Source organism: Anomaloglossus baeobatrachus, chromosome 1, assembly GCF_048569485.1.
Source record: "Anomaloglossus baeobatrachus isolate aAnoBae1 chromosome 1, aAnoBae1.hap1, whole genome shotgun sequence".
Lineage (NCBI taxonomy): Eukaryota > Metazoa > Chordata > Amphibia > Anura > Aromobatidae > Anomaloglossus > Anomaloglossus baeobatrachus.
Genome location: NC_134353.1, coordinates 325,718,439 through 325,732,375, shown reverse-complemented (window position 1 = coordinate 325,732,375; position 13,937 = coordinate 325,718,439). Strand labels below are relative to the sequence as shown.

The following is a 13,937-nucleotide window of genomic DNA, read 5'->3' as shown; positions in this document are numbered from 1 at the left end:
AGCAGGGGTGGGGAACCGTTTTTCTGCCGAGGGCCATTTGGATATTTCTACTATCATTTGGGGGCCGAACAAAATTATCAACTTGAAAATTACCATTATATTTGATCAAAAAATGTATTAACTCACCCCTACTTTGGTGGTTGGAACTGCTTCCCTTTGGTGCGGCTGTGATGTTAGGGGATAGTGATCATGTTGCTTCTCACAACTGCTTTTACAGGTTTGCATCAGTCTGGAGTGTAGCCAGCTCTTTGTGATAATAAGTTTTGTAAATCATGCATCACAAAACAGACGCTGGGTATATACATCCCTGGAGATGTTGGGTCTGTAGTATATACATCACAGGAGACACTGAGGCATACACATCGAGGAGGGGCTGGGGGCATATACATCACAGGAAAAGTTGGGTGCATATACATCACAGGAGACGCTGGGGACATATACATCACTGGAAAGGGCTGGCAAGTGATATTTTCTTCCATCATAAAAAATAACTAAATGGCTATGATTCCCTCTATTAGCAAAAACACGTAATGCAGCTTTATTAAATTAACCTTCTTTTCATTACATATATGTATTTTATATGTTAATAGAAACATGAGCACAGTCTACATCTGAGGGTATACACATCACTGAGGGGGAATGGGGCCACATACAGCACTGGGGTCAGTGGGGGCACATATGGCACTGAGGACAGTAAGGGCACATACAGCACTGGGGACACATACAGCACTGGGGACAGTGGGGGAACATACAGCACTGGAGACTATTGAGGTCATACACAACACTGAGGACGTACTATTTCAATGCATGTGCATGCAGCGTTCAGTAGTGAGCACTGGCATGCTCGTGCTCACTGTACAACTCTGGGTTTAAAGGGCCGGCAAACTGAAAAATGTGGCTGCCAGCCCAAGCACTACTGTCCTAGGAAATTTGCCCGAGGGCCGCAGAAAAGGTCATCAAGGGCCGCATGCGGCCCTAGGGCCTGAGGTTCCCCACCCCTGCTTTATAGGATAACCTGAAAAATCATGTTAGCAAGCTTTCAGAGCACAAAAGCTCCTTCTTCAGGCAATTTACAAATGAATTAGGCTGCTTTCACACATCCGTTTTTTGCTGTGCGGCACAATTCGTCTCTTTGCAGAAAAAACGCAATGGTTTTTTTTTGCCGCCGGTTGCGTTTTTTCCGCATAGACTTTCATTAGTGCTGGATTGTGCCGCATGGCCTTGCGTTTGGTCCGGTTTTTGCCGGATGCGGCATATTTAGCTCATGCGGCGGCCGGATGGAACGTTGCCTGGCACGTTTTTTTGTCCGGCGAAAAAAAACGCATCCGGCTGATGCAGCGCTTTTTCCAATGCATGCCTATGGACGCCGGTTGTGGCACGATGCGGCAAAAAACGCATCCGGCCGTTGCATGCGTTTTTTTGCACTGTGCATGCTCAGTAGCGTGCTGCAACCAGCAAAAAACGGATGGGCCGCATGTAAAAACTTATGCAAAGGATACTGTTTTTTTGCCGCATCCGTTGCATAGGTTTTAGAGCCGGATTTAGCCGCACTGCTAAAACCGGATGTGTGAAAGCAGCCTTACTGAGACCAAATCACAACAATATCACAATATTACCCTGTATTGCACCACATAAGTAACGAAATTGAAGAATTGCACTGAATACACGCCCTGCAGGGGTGAGAACACAGCACTAGGTGGCAGCAGAGAGCCTCTGCCAAGGCCAGGAGGGAGTGGAGAGGGATGAGTCAGGCAGGGTGAGCCTGGCAGTGTGATTGGCAGCTTGTGCGTCCCTGTTACAATGGTTACAAGCTCCAGCCCCACACAGGAGCACACAGCAGAGAGGCAGCCTCACAACAAAGAGGGAACTACAGCTGGACATGGGAGACACACAGGACAGGCTGCCATAGAAGCTCCCACACGCCTGTGCTCCCCTGTGTGTCTCTGGAGAGCTGGGATTTGGTGATCTGTGCCCTTGGCATGTGGTCCTGGGCCTGGGCACACTCTCTGGAGGGCCCTGGCAGGCTGTGCACCAGGAGATGCTCATGTTGCTGCTGCCCTCCTGGATGTTTTCTTCTCTTGCTCCTGTCTCTGTAAAACTTCTAGACAAAGTAATCTGACCCCCAGGATCTGGAGAAGAGGAGAAAGAAGGGGAAAGTGTGGAGACTGATGCATATACACTAGAGCCCCTTCCAGAGGTAAGCCATGGCTGCACACTGCAGCTCTCAGGCTCTGGGGGGGGCACTTGTTGCTTGTTTCCTCTACTTATTGTGCTTGTTTATTGTTTGTGTGCATTATTATAATACAGCTTGATGTGTACACAGGAGGAGATACATTCAGCATTCTCCCTGTGGCACTGAATGTGTTAAGTCACTGGACACACATTTAACACCTTCAGTGCTCCCAAGTGGTAATCTGGCCCAGCTCTGAACCTGGGAGGGGGTGGGCTGCTGCCTCATTGTGAGGGGATCCCGCAGCAGACCTGCTATGTTGGAGAGGCCTAGTTTTGGGTTTGCTGGATTCCTCTTTTCCCCTCCATCACTTCCCTATAAGTTATAGTTTGGATGAGTGATGTGATTCTGCTCCACTATTGGGAATGAAGCCTCTGTTTTCCATGTGAGTGTTTCCTCCCCTAGAAAAGGACAGTTCATTAAAGCCATGTGAGAGCACAATGAGTTCACAGGACTGGGATTGTACTGCACCAGAGAGTAGTCCTTATTTACAGGTTGTGATTAAAAAAAAAAGTATTTTACTAAATGCTATTATATATTCACCATTAATCCATAGCACTTTAGTAACACTGTAACTAGTAAATCAGGAACACTGTCCCCATTGGGGCTCACAATCTAGAGTCCCTATCTGTCTTTGGAGTGTGGGAGGAAACTGGAAAACCTGGAGGAACCCCACACAAACACGGGGAGAACATACAAACTCCTTACAGATGGTGTCCTTGGTGGGATTTGAACCTAGGACCCCAGCGCTGCAAGACTGCAGTGCTAACCACTGAGCCACCGTGCCACCTTTATGATACTGCTGGATATAATTGACTAAAAATAGTAGCACAAATAAAAAAAAAAGTTATTAACCTTTTAATGCACTTTACTATAAACATATTTGTCAGAGCAGGGATGACGTACTATTGGAGCAGCCGTACAGGAGCCCAAGAGGTGCGCGGTCACTAACACTGCCAAAGCAGCTACTGTCACATACATAAGGGGCTGAATTATGATGAGCTACTGGACTGCAAAGAGCCCACATTATGTTTTTGCACGTTGGCCCCTGTTTGGACTGTGTTCACCCCTGTGCAAGAACTGTGTCGTACGCACTTATGCATTAGGGTACTTTCACACTTGCGTTGTTTTCCTTCCATTACAATCCGCCCTTTTGGAAAACAGCGGAATCCGTTAACGGATTCCGCTGTTTCCCATAGACTTGTATGGGTGACGGATTGTGCCAAAAGGACCTGCGTTGCTTCCGCTGGGCGACGCTCCGTTGCTTCCGCCCAGCGGGAGGAACGCAGCATGTAACGTTGTTTTGAGCAGCGGAATCCTCAGGATTTCACTGCGCATGCTCTTTTTTTTTTTTAAATCACAAACTTTCTTTTGTCTCACAGTGGCCGAACGTTCAGCTGAGCGCTCGCCCGCCGGCATGCTCGGCCGCCGGCAAGTGACAGCGCTCAGCTGAGCGCTCGCCCGCCGGCATGCTCGGCCGACGGCAAGTGACAGCGCTCAGCTGAGCGCTCGCCCGCCGGCATGCTCGGCCGACGGCAAGTGACAGCGCTCAGCTGAGCGACCGGCCGCCGGCAAGTGACAGCGCTCAGCTGAGCGCTCACCCGCCGGCATGCCCGGCCGCCGGCAAGTGACAGCGCTCAGCTGAGCCGCCGGCTATTGAGAGCAATCAGCTTTAAAACTGTAAAGAAAGAAGAAAAAAAAAAAAAGCTTTCCGTTATTTTGTACGATCCGTAGCATCCGTTGTGCCACTATATGCAACACATCCGTTGCATCCGTAACACAACGCAATGCTACGGAAGCTGTCCAACGCAAGTGTGAAACTAGCCTTATATGGAAGTGGAACGATGGATCAACAGTTATCATAGACAGTAGCGTAACGAAAGCCCGATAAGCCCCGGTGCAAAATTTGGACTTAAACACCCCCACCTGCATATTGATCATATTGGCCCTTGTAGCGTTCTAGATCCTATGAGATATGCGTATTAACTGACCATGTAATAATGTCCTCCATCCTTGGCCCCTTCCTTGTATAATGTCCCACATCCTGGCCCTGGTATAATATTCTGTATCATTTAATTATGTCCCCTGTACTGGGCCCCTTATTTAATAATATAGCCCATCCTGGGCCACTTCATATAATATCCCCTTCTGGTAAAAATGTTCCCCTTCCTGGGCTCTTCCAGTAATAATGCCCCCCATCCTATAGCAACATACCCCATCCTGGGCTCTTTCCTGGTATAATGTCCACCATCCTGGGCTCCTTCCTGGTATAATGTCTTCCATCCGTGGCCCCTTCCTGGTATAATGTCCCACATCCTGGCACTGGTATAATATTCTGTATCATTTGTGTCCCCTCTACTGAGCTCCTTATTTAATAATATAGCCTATCCTGGGCCACTTCATATAATATCCCCTTCTGGTAATAATGTTCCCGTTCCTGGGCTCTTCCAGTAATAATGACCCCCATCCTATAACAACATACCCCATTCTGGGCTCTTTCCTGGTATAATGTCCACCATCCTGGGCTCCTTCCTAGTATAATGTCCCCCCATCCTGGTAGAAGGGCCCCTTATCCTAGGCACCTTCTAGTAATAATGTCCTCCTTTCTTCTCCAGCATATATTAAAAAGAAACAAATGATTCTTACTTTTCCCCGCTCCCACGATGTATGGAGTACTCCTCTATAGCTGTTGCAGAAGCCGATAGACTTCAGAATACCAGCATTTGCAGTGCTATGCACCACACTTCATGGGCAAACCGATGTCTGCTTCCAGCCTCTAATTGGCCGGCATCATTGCGGTGCAGGAAGCTGGCAGGTCTTTGTGTTGCAATACATTTCACCTGATTTTGAGACCAGGGATCCTGGCGTCGGCAAGTCCCCTTCCCACATAGGCCTGGTAGCAGTCGCACCCTCTGCGACTTCTATTATTACCCCCCCCCGATCATAGACTATTAACAATAGCTCCATGAAAGTGCAATTTTACAATTAAAGTGATTTTCCACAATGTAGAAAAAAAAGTTTTCTAACAGCATAGAATTTGAAGAAGAAAAAAAAAGTAAAATCCAGGGCTTGTCTGCGCTTACTTTGCTGCACCAATTATGTGCTGCTCATCTATCTGACGACTGCAGCCATCACTTTCCTCAACAGTCAGGCCTGTATGCATGGCAATAGAAACTGATGGCGGGGCTACCACCTGATTACTGCAGCTAAGTAAACAGAAACCGGAGAGGAGGGCTGGAAAGGCGGTGAGGGGGGATTTAAATGGTGATTTTTTTATTTATTTACTTATACCATTTCCTGATGTTGGAATAGAAAGTAAATCCTGGATGGTATTGTGTATGTAAGTAAAGGTACCTTCATACACTTTGATAATGGGCACTACTACACCACTAATTATTAATATCATCACAATATGTAAATTCATTTGGAAGAACCACTGCGTCTACAAACTTTGGGTTTAGGATCCACAATTCATTGTTTGTACATGTACTCGCTCATTGATCTGATATTCAACCACCACTCTAGACTCGTATCGCAGGACCACATACAGTATATACAGTGTTAGGAAAGACTCGTGTTCCCGACTCCATGCTGAGCTTGTCTTGGCTGGGAATGAACTCATTACACCGCTATTGCAATGTATTTATTCGCCTGTAATTGTGACATGAGTCATTTTCTGCTCAGACCTATGCGGGAAGGACGAGAGTCTTATTACATCCATATACTGTGACTTACTGTAAATACAGATATTGTGTAAAAGATCAAGTGCCTGGAAGGATCTGGACTCCCCTGGAAGATACGTAACAAAGCTCGAGTTTTTATAGATGACATTTCTGTTTCTTATCCAGTGAGGTTTTATTTCCTTCCACCTTCCTTACCTTGTGCCAACACCTCATCATTCCTAACTACAAAATGTGTATGCGCTAATGTTCGAATTGGTCCGGTACCTATGGCATACGGAATGACAATAGATTGTAACGCCACTTATTGAAAATTCATTAACCAATCCCAAAAACGTTTGGTTAGAGCAATAAGGGGGATATCTATTTCTAATAAAATATCGATATTTACACTGTTCGAACGTACATGTTCTTAATCATAATGTATATTGAGAGGCTACGTTGGGCCCCATACTGTATGAAAGGGGCTGTGTGGGGGCTCATATTGTATATAGGGGGGCTGAGTGAGGGCTCATACTGTATATAGGGAGCTGTGTGTGGGCTCATACTCTATATAGGGGGCTGTGTGAGGGCTCATACTGTATATAGGGGAGCTGTGTGTGGGCTCATACTGTATATAGGGAGCTGTGTGTGGGCTCATACTCTATATAGGGGGCTGTGTGAGGGCTCATACTGTATATAGGGGGCTGTGTGTGGGCTCATACTGTATATAGGGTGCTTGTGTGTGTGAGGGCTCATGCTGTATATAGGAGTTTGTGTGTGGGCTCATACTGTATATAGGGAGCTGTATGTGGGCTCATGCTGTATATAGGGGGCTGTGTGTGGGCTCATACTGTATATAGGGGGCTGTGTGTGGGCTCATGCTGTATATAGGGGGCTGTGTGTGGGCTCATGCTGTATATAGGGAGCTGTGTGTGGGCTCATGCTGTATATAGGGGGCTGTGTGTTTTCTCATACTGTATATATGGGGCTGTGTGAGCGCTCATACTGAATATAGGGGGCTGTATGTGGGCTCATGCTGTATATAGGGGGCTGTGTGTGGGCTCATGCTGTATATAGGGGGCTGTGTGTGGGCTCATGCTGTATATAGGGGGCTGTGTGTGGGCTCATGCTGTATATAGGGGGCTGTGTGTGGGCTCATACTGTATATAGGGGGCTGTGTGTGGGCTCATGCTGTATATAGGGGGCTGTGTGTGGGCTCATGCTGTATATAGGGGGCTGTGTGTGGGCTCATACTGTATATAGGGGGCTGTGTGTGGGCTCATGCTGTATATAGGGGGCTGTGTGTGGGCTCATGCTGTATATAGGGGGCTGTGTGTGGGCTCATACTGTATATAGGGGGCTGTGTGTGGGCTCATGCTGTATATAGGGGGCTGTGTGTGGGCTCATACTGTATATAGGGGGCTGTGTGTGGGCTCATGCTGTATATAGGGGGCTGTGTGAGGGCTCATACTTTATATAGGGGGCTGTGTGTGGGCTTATGCTGTATATAGGGAGCTGTGTGTGGCCTCATACTGTATATAGGGAGCTGTGTGTGGGCTCATGCTGTATATAGGGGGCTGTGTGTTTTCTCATACTGTATATATGGGGCTGTGTGAGCGCTCATACTGAATATAGGGGGCTGTGTGTGGGCTCATGCTGTATATAGGGGGCTGTGTGGGAGCTCATACTGTATATAGGGGGGCCTGTGTGAGGGCTCATCCTTTATATAGGGAGCTGTGTGTGGGCTCATGATGTATATAGGGGGCTGTGTGTGGGCTCATACTGTATATAGGGGGCTGTGTGTGGGCTCATACTGTATATAGTGGCTGTGTGTGGGCTCATGCTGTATATAGGGGGCTGTGTGTGGGCTAATGCTGTATATAGGGGGCTGTGTGGATGCTCATACTGTATAAAGGGGGACTGTGAGGGTTCATACTGTATATAGGGGGCTGTGTGTGGGTTCGTGCTGTGTGGGGGAGCTCATGCTGTATATCGGGGGGCTGTGTGTGGGTTCATGCTGTATATAGGGGGCTGTGTGTGGGCTCATGCTGTATACAGGGGCTGTGTGGATGCTCATACTGTATATAGGGGGCTGTGTGTGGGCTCATGCTTTATATAGGGGTCTGTGTGTGGGCTCATGCTGTATATAGGGGGCTGTGTGAGGGCTCATATTGTATATAGGGGGGCTGTGTGTGGGCTCATGCTGTATATAGGGGTCGTGTGAGGGCTCATACTGTATATAGGGGCTGTGTGTGGGCTCTTGCTGTATATAGGGGCTGTGCATGGGCTCATACTGTATGTAAGGGGATTTCAGCATAATTAATTCTGCTCTTTATTAAGTGGTGTAATTAACATAAAATAACTATAATTAATATGTTAATATTGAGCAGAATTAATTTCAGCCTATTGATTCAGCCCTCCAGACCAGTCACAGTCTTTCATGGTCCCATGGGAAAATTAATTGCCCACCCCTGGGCTAGGCTGTCTGCAAAATGTCAGTTCTTCTTTTTAGAAATGGATGGGGGGCTGAAACTTGGTGGTAGAGTGCCCTAATCACACCTTTCTACTTTTTTACAATTAATAAAAATTACACCATAAGAAAATAAAATATTTTTATATCAGACTTTTTGTATGTATCTAGGCAAATACATAAAGGTAGAATATTAAATTTACATTAGTGACTTGTCCTAACCCCAGGTACCCATATAGCATGTAAACTACAGTAAACTTGGCTGATGACTTAATATCGCTAGATGCAATCGGAAGTTGATAGGCTGTTGGTTATAACTAGAGATGAGCAGACCCCTGAAAGTTTGGGTTCACTGGGTTCGGCCGTACTTTAGTTAAAAGTTTGGTTCAGGACCAGAACTTGACCCCGGACCCCATATAAGTAAATGGGGATCCAAATTTTGTGTTGTAAAATGGTCGTAATAAGAGCTAGGGGCTGCAAAATGGGGGAAATTGCCCTGCAAAGAAATGTGGATAGGGAATAAATAATAAAAAATGACGAGGGCTCCCATCTATTTTTGATAACCAGTGCTGGTAAAACAGACAGCAGAGGGCTGCAGTCCTCTGCTTTCTGCTTTACCTTAGCTTGTTATCAAAAATAAATGGGATCCCACACAGTTTTTTAAAAATGTTTAGATAAAGCATTTTAAAAAAAATGGTGTGGGCTCAGCTTTATTTTTGATAACCAGCCAAAGGTAAAGCAGACAGCTGGGGGCTTGTAATATCAAGATGGTAGGGCCCATAGCTATTTGGCCCCTCCCAAAATTAAAATAGCAGCCTGCAGCTACCCCAGAAGTGGCGCATCCATTAGATACGCCTCTTCTGGTGCTTTTCCCAGCTCTTTCCAATTGCCCTGGTGCAATGGCAATTGGGGTAATAGTTTTGGGGTTGATGTGAACAGTGTATTGCCAGCTGGAATTAAGCCCAGGGATTAGTAATGGATAGGTGACTGTCAGACACCCCCATTACTAACCCGGTAAGTTTAGAGTTAAAAAAAACAAAACACACACAGTTTATTTGAATAAAGGCTCCTTTTTTTTACCAATTTATTAATTCAAATGAAATGCTGGAAGTTTCAATGTAATCAAATTTTCTAATGTCATACAACTTCCATCGATTCCTATGGAGCTTTGTTCTGTGAACATTCTCAGAATGAGGCTCCTCATAGGTCACTGCCGGTCAACGGCAGGCCCGGAATTTCTCATGCTCTCAAGAAATTTTGTACCTACCACTGACCGGTAGTAGGGACCTATAGAGCATCGTTTTGAAAACATTTCGGAATGAAGCTCCATAAGAATTGATGGACTTTGTGGGACATTACTCCATTTGATTATGTCGGAATGTCCAGGATTTTTTTTTACTTAATAAATTGGTGAACGAGGGAGTGGGGTTGAGTCTTTATTCAAATAAACTTTTTTTTCCCTGTGTGTGTTTTGTTTTTGTTTTTAACTCTACGCTTGCCTGGTTAGTAATAGGGGTGTCTGATAGACCAGTGTTCCCCAACTCCAGTCCTCAAGGCCCACCAACAATGCATGTTTTCAGGATTTCCTTTGCAATGCACTGGAGCTAGAATCATCACGTGTGCAGGTGATTAAATTATCACCTGTTCAAATAAAATCCTGAAAACATGCCCTGTTGGTGGGCCCTTAGGACTGGAGTTGGGAAACACTGTGCTAGACGCCTATCCACTACTAACCCCTGGGCTTGATGCCAGCTGTTAATCTACAGCTGACATCAACCTCAAAAGTTTTACCTTGATTGCTGCCACATCAGGGCAATCGGAAAGAGCTAGGCAAAGCTCTAATGAACGTGCAACTTCTGGGGTGGCAGCTATTTTTAGGCTGGGGCAGTCCAAATAACCATAACCTTTCCCAGCCTGATATCAGTCCCCAGCTTTACTTTGGATGATTATCAAAAATATTTTTTTATTATTATTTAAATAAGTAATTTAAAAACGGCATGAGGGCCCCTCTATTTTTGATAATCAGCCAAGGTAAAGCTGAGGGCTGCAGCCTACAGGTGTCTGCTTTACTTGCACTGGTTATTAAAAAAAGGGTGGAGCCCACATTTTTTTCTTTATTGTTCACAGCAGTGTACAGGCAACGTCTGCATGCAATGAAACTTTGAACAAACTTCATTAACATACGAACGGTACCAGAACTTGGACATGAACTTTACCGTTTGGACTCGCTCATCCCTAGTTATCACAATCCTCCTTGACATGTATGGTTGACTTAGTAAAGAAGAGGAATGGCTGAAATGAAATGTGTGGCTGATTATCCTGGGGAAATGGAGCAAATATGAAATCACACTACACATTATATATATATATACACAGTATATGTGTTGGTGCAAATTATATATAGCAAGTAATGAAGAATGTTTGCTATTATGTTAATGAAATGTGTCTTGTTTTTGCCCTTGTAATTACCCAAGTTCGTTTGTTCTCCCGGACCATGATTCATCAGATTTTGGTGCTGCTTCTTACATACTGCACCAGCTGGGGAGTCTAGCAGCATGTCTGCTAGTGCCGGTCAGAAGGTGAATGCGGATGTCATCATAGAGAGTGACCTGCATTAAGCTTCCTCCATATGTCACATCATGTGATGGAAACTACCAAGACCTAGCATTTATACTGCTTAAATGACTATGTTCGGGGAAATAAGATTAGTGCCTTTCTTTGTTACCCATCATGAACATTAGTGAGAACCTGGTGTAAGGGCTTATTTAGAGCTGACCATAGACTTGTGATTTCATTCTTCCGCAATCACAGAATTAGACCATCTGTTGCCATTGTCAGTCCATCTTCTCAATGACATAAGATCCTATTAGATGTTTGTTAAAAACGTGACATGTTGAATATTTTCGGTCACTGCTCGGGTGTAGCCAGTGTCATTTTTGAGAAATCTATTATGGTGAACAGTAATGCTGTATTGTGCTATACTGTGCCTGACATTCTATATGTGAGCAGCCTTAGTGCAGTCGGGGGTCTTTAAGTCATGACAGAAGTCAGATTTTACCCTTGGGTTGAAATGTCTATGATGACTCTACAGTGTGTCCACCCATATCCTGTCCACCGCCATTAACTTGAGAACGGCGGCAGCTATAGGCATAGAAGTGGTGTCTAGGTATAGTAAAGTAGCCATGCGCTACGCAATGAAACCACCTATAGCGCCACCTGGTGGAAAACAACGGAGTTAGTATTGTTATCACGAAAACCGAACAAGATAGAGGAAAAAAGTGAATTACAAGGTTGTAGGGCATCATCAATTCAATACAAATCGACACCTTGCATACAGAAATGCTATGATTAGAACGTGTAAAACTCAGAAGGCTGCGGACGTGAAGCGATACCTCATGGAGACCTTCCTACAAGTCATTGGGTATGGTGGCTGCGTGGAGTGGCCTCCACGCTCACCTGACCTGACCCCATTGGACTTCTTTCTGTGAGGTCACATCAAACAGCAGGTGTATGCGACCCCTCCACCAACATTGCAGGACCTACGACGACGTATCACAGATGCTTGTGCAAATGTGTCACCTACCATATTGCACAACGTGGAGCAAGATACAGTATGCTGTCCAGAGTCCAGATGTGCATTGCAGCTGACGGTGGCCACTTTGAGCATCAACGTTAAATGAGCGCCATATGCGTGACCAGCATTAAATGTTTTGGGGGGGTCATGGGTTTCATATCATAGCATTTCTGTATGCAAGGTGTCGAATCGTATTCAATTGATGATGCCCTACAATTTTTTAACTCACTTTATTTCTCTATCTTATCTTGTTCCATTTTCAAGATAAAAAATGCTAACTCCGTTGTTTTCCACCAGATGGCGCTATAGGTGGTTTCATTGCGTAGCGCATGGCTACTTTACTATACCTAGACACCACTTCTATGCCTATAGCTGCCGCCGTTCTCAAGATAATGGCGGTGCACAGGATATGGGTGGACACACTGTAGATACGAAACAATGCTATGAGACATCAGCCTTGGCCTTTTTATTTCATTGCTAATTATGTGTGCACTGCCTAGTTTCTACTACTGACAAGCAGATCGTGGCCATAGAATGATGTGTTTAGTGGATAGAACATTGTATTATAGGTGTTTTAAGGAAATAACAGTTTGGTTATAGCACTTGTTCCATTGTTTGCAGTGGTAGGAAACAAACAGTTTTTTTCTCCTTGGATTAGCAGTGTTACTTTCTCTCTGATGGTATGAGAGGTGTTCTGTGTGCAGTGTTTATCTGTATACTGTGAATCCCCAGAGAATGACAATTACCATGTAGTTAGCAGTTGTTTTTTTATTGCCACTTTCTGTACCCATTTATGTGTTTCTGTGCTATTCTGTCTGAGAAGTACAGTTTTACAGTAAGGCTACTTTCACACTTGCGTTGAACGGCTTCTGTTGCATTGCATTGTGTGACGGATGCAATGGATGCGTTGCATATAGTGGCACAACGGATGCTCCGGATCGTACAAAACAACGGATGCTCCGGATCGTACAAAACAACGGAAAGTTTTTTTTGTTTTTTTTTTTATGTATTTATTTTTCTTCTTTACAGTTTTACCGGCACCAGACTATTGTGAACGATCAGCTGATCACTCTCAATAGCCGGCGGCCGGTCGCTCAGCTGAGCGCTATCACATGCCGGCGGCCGGGCATGCCGGCGGGCGGGCGTTCAGCTGATCGCTCCCAATAGCCGACGGCCGGTCGCTCAGCTGAGTGCTCTCACATGCCGGCGGGCGGGGGGGAACTCAGCTGAACTTTCAGCCACCGAGAGACAAAATAAAGTTTGTGATTTAAAAAAAAAAAAAAAAGCATGCGCAGTGAAATCCAACGGATTGCGCTGCTCAAAAAAAGTTACATGCTGTGTTCCTTCCGCCCGACTCAGCGTCAAAATAACGACGCTGCGTCATCCAGCGGATGCAACGCTGACACTTGCGTTACAGTGCGTTGTCCATACAAGTCTATGGAGAATAGCGCAGTGCATTAACGGCCTGCTCTATTCTCCATAGTGACGGACTCCGCTGAACGCAAGTGTGAAAGTACCCTTATGCAGTTTATGCTGTGAACAATAAGGCTGTGTGCACACATTGCCTTTTTATCACGCTTTTTGATGCATTTGAGTACAGGTATGTCACAAATATTGAATGGAATCCCGATGCCAGCAAAGTCAATGAGAATCCTGAAGTGTCATGTACGCGTTGCTTATTTGTGACTTCCAGTGTTGGTGCACAAAATTATCTGCAGCATGTCAATTTTTTCAGTGTTTTTGCAGCGTTTTATCACCCATTGACTTCAATGATGTCAGTCAAAAATACTATAAAAACTCAGGTATAAAAATTATTGCGGATTTGCTGCATGATTGTAGCATTTTGCCTTACTTTGCATGTGTGTTTAGACAGCAGTGAATGCTATAGAGATTAGTGATGGGTGTACCCGGACTGTAAAAGTACAGTGGTTTCCGATAGCTAATGATCTAGATCTGGCAACTCAGGAAAGAAAAGAAAAAAAAAAAGTAAAAATAAAGCAA

At 45.2% G+C, this 13,937-nt stretch overlaps 1 protein-coding gene across 3 annotated transcripts in view; it reads left to right on the top strand.

Annotated features, from left to right (window-relative positions):
* The first annotated feature begins 1,796 nt into the window (after positions 1–1,796).
* Positions 1,797–13,937, top strand: part of PTPN13 (protein tyrosine phosphatase non-receptor type 13) — a 427,557-nt gene continuing 415,416 nt past the window's right edge. For all 3 annotated transcript variants that reach the window (XM_075351805.1, XM_075351812.1, XM_075351792.1), the window contains exon 1: positions 1,797–2,197. The gene's annotated coding sequence lies outside the window, so the exon portion shown is untranslated. The remainder of the gene's footprint in view (positions 2,198–13,937) is intronic.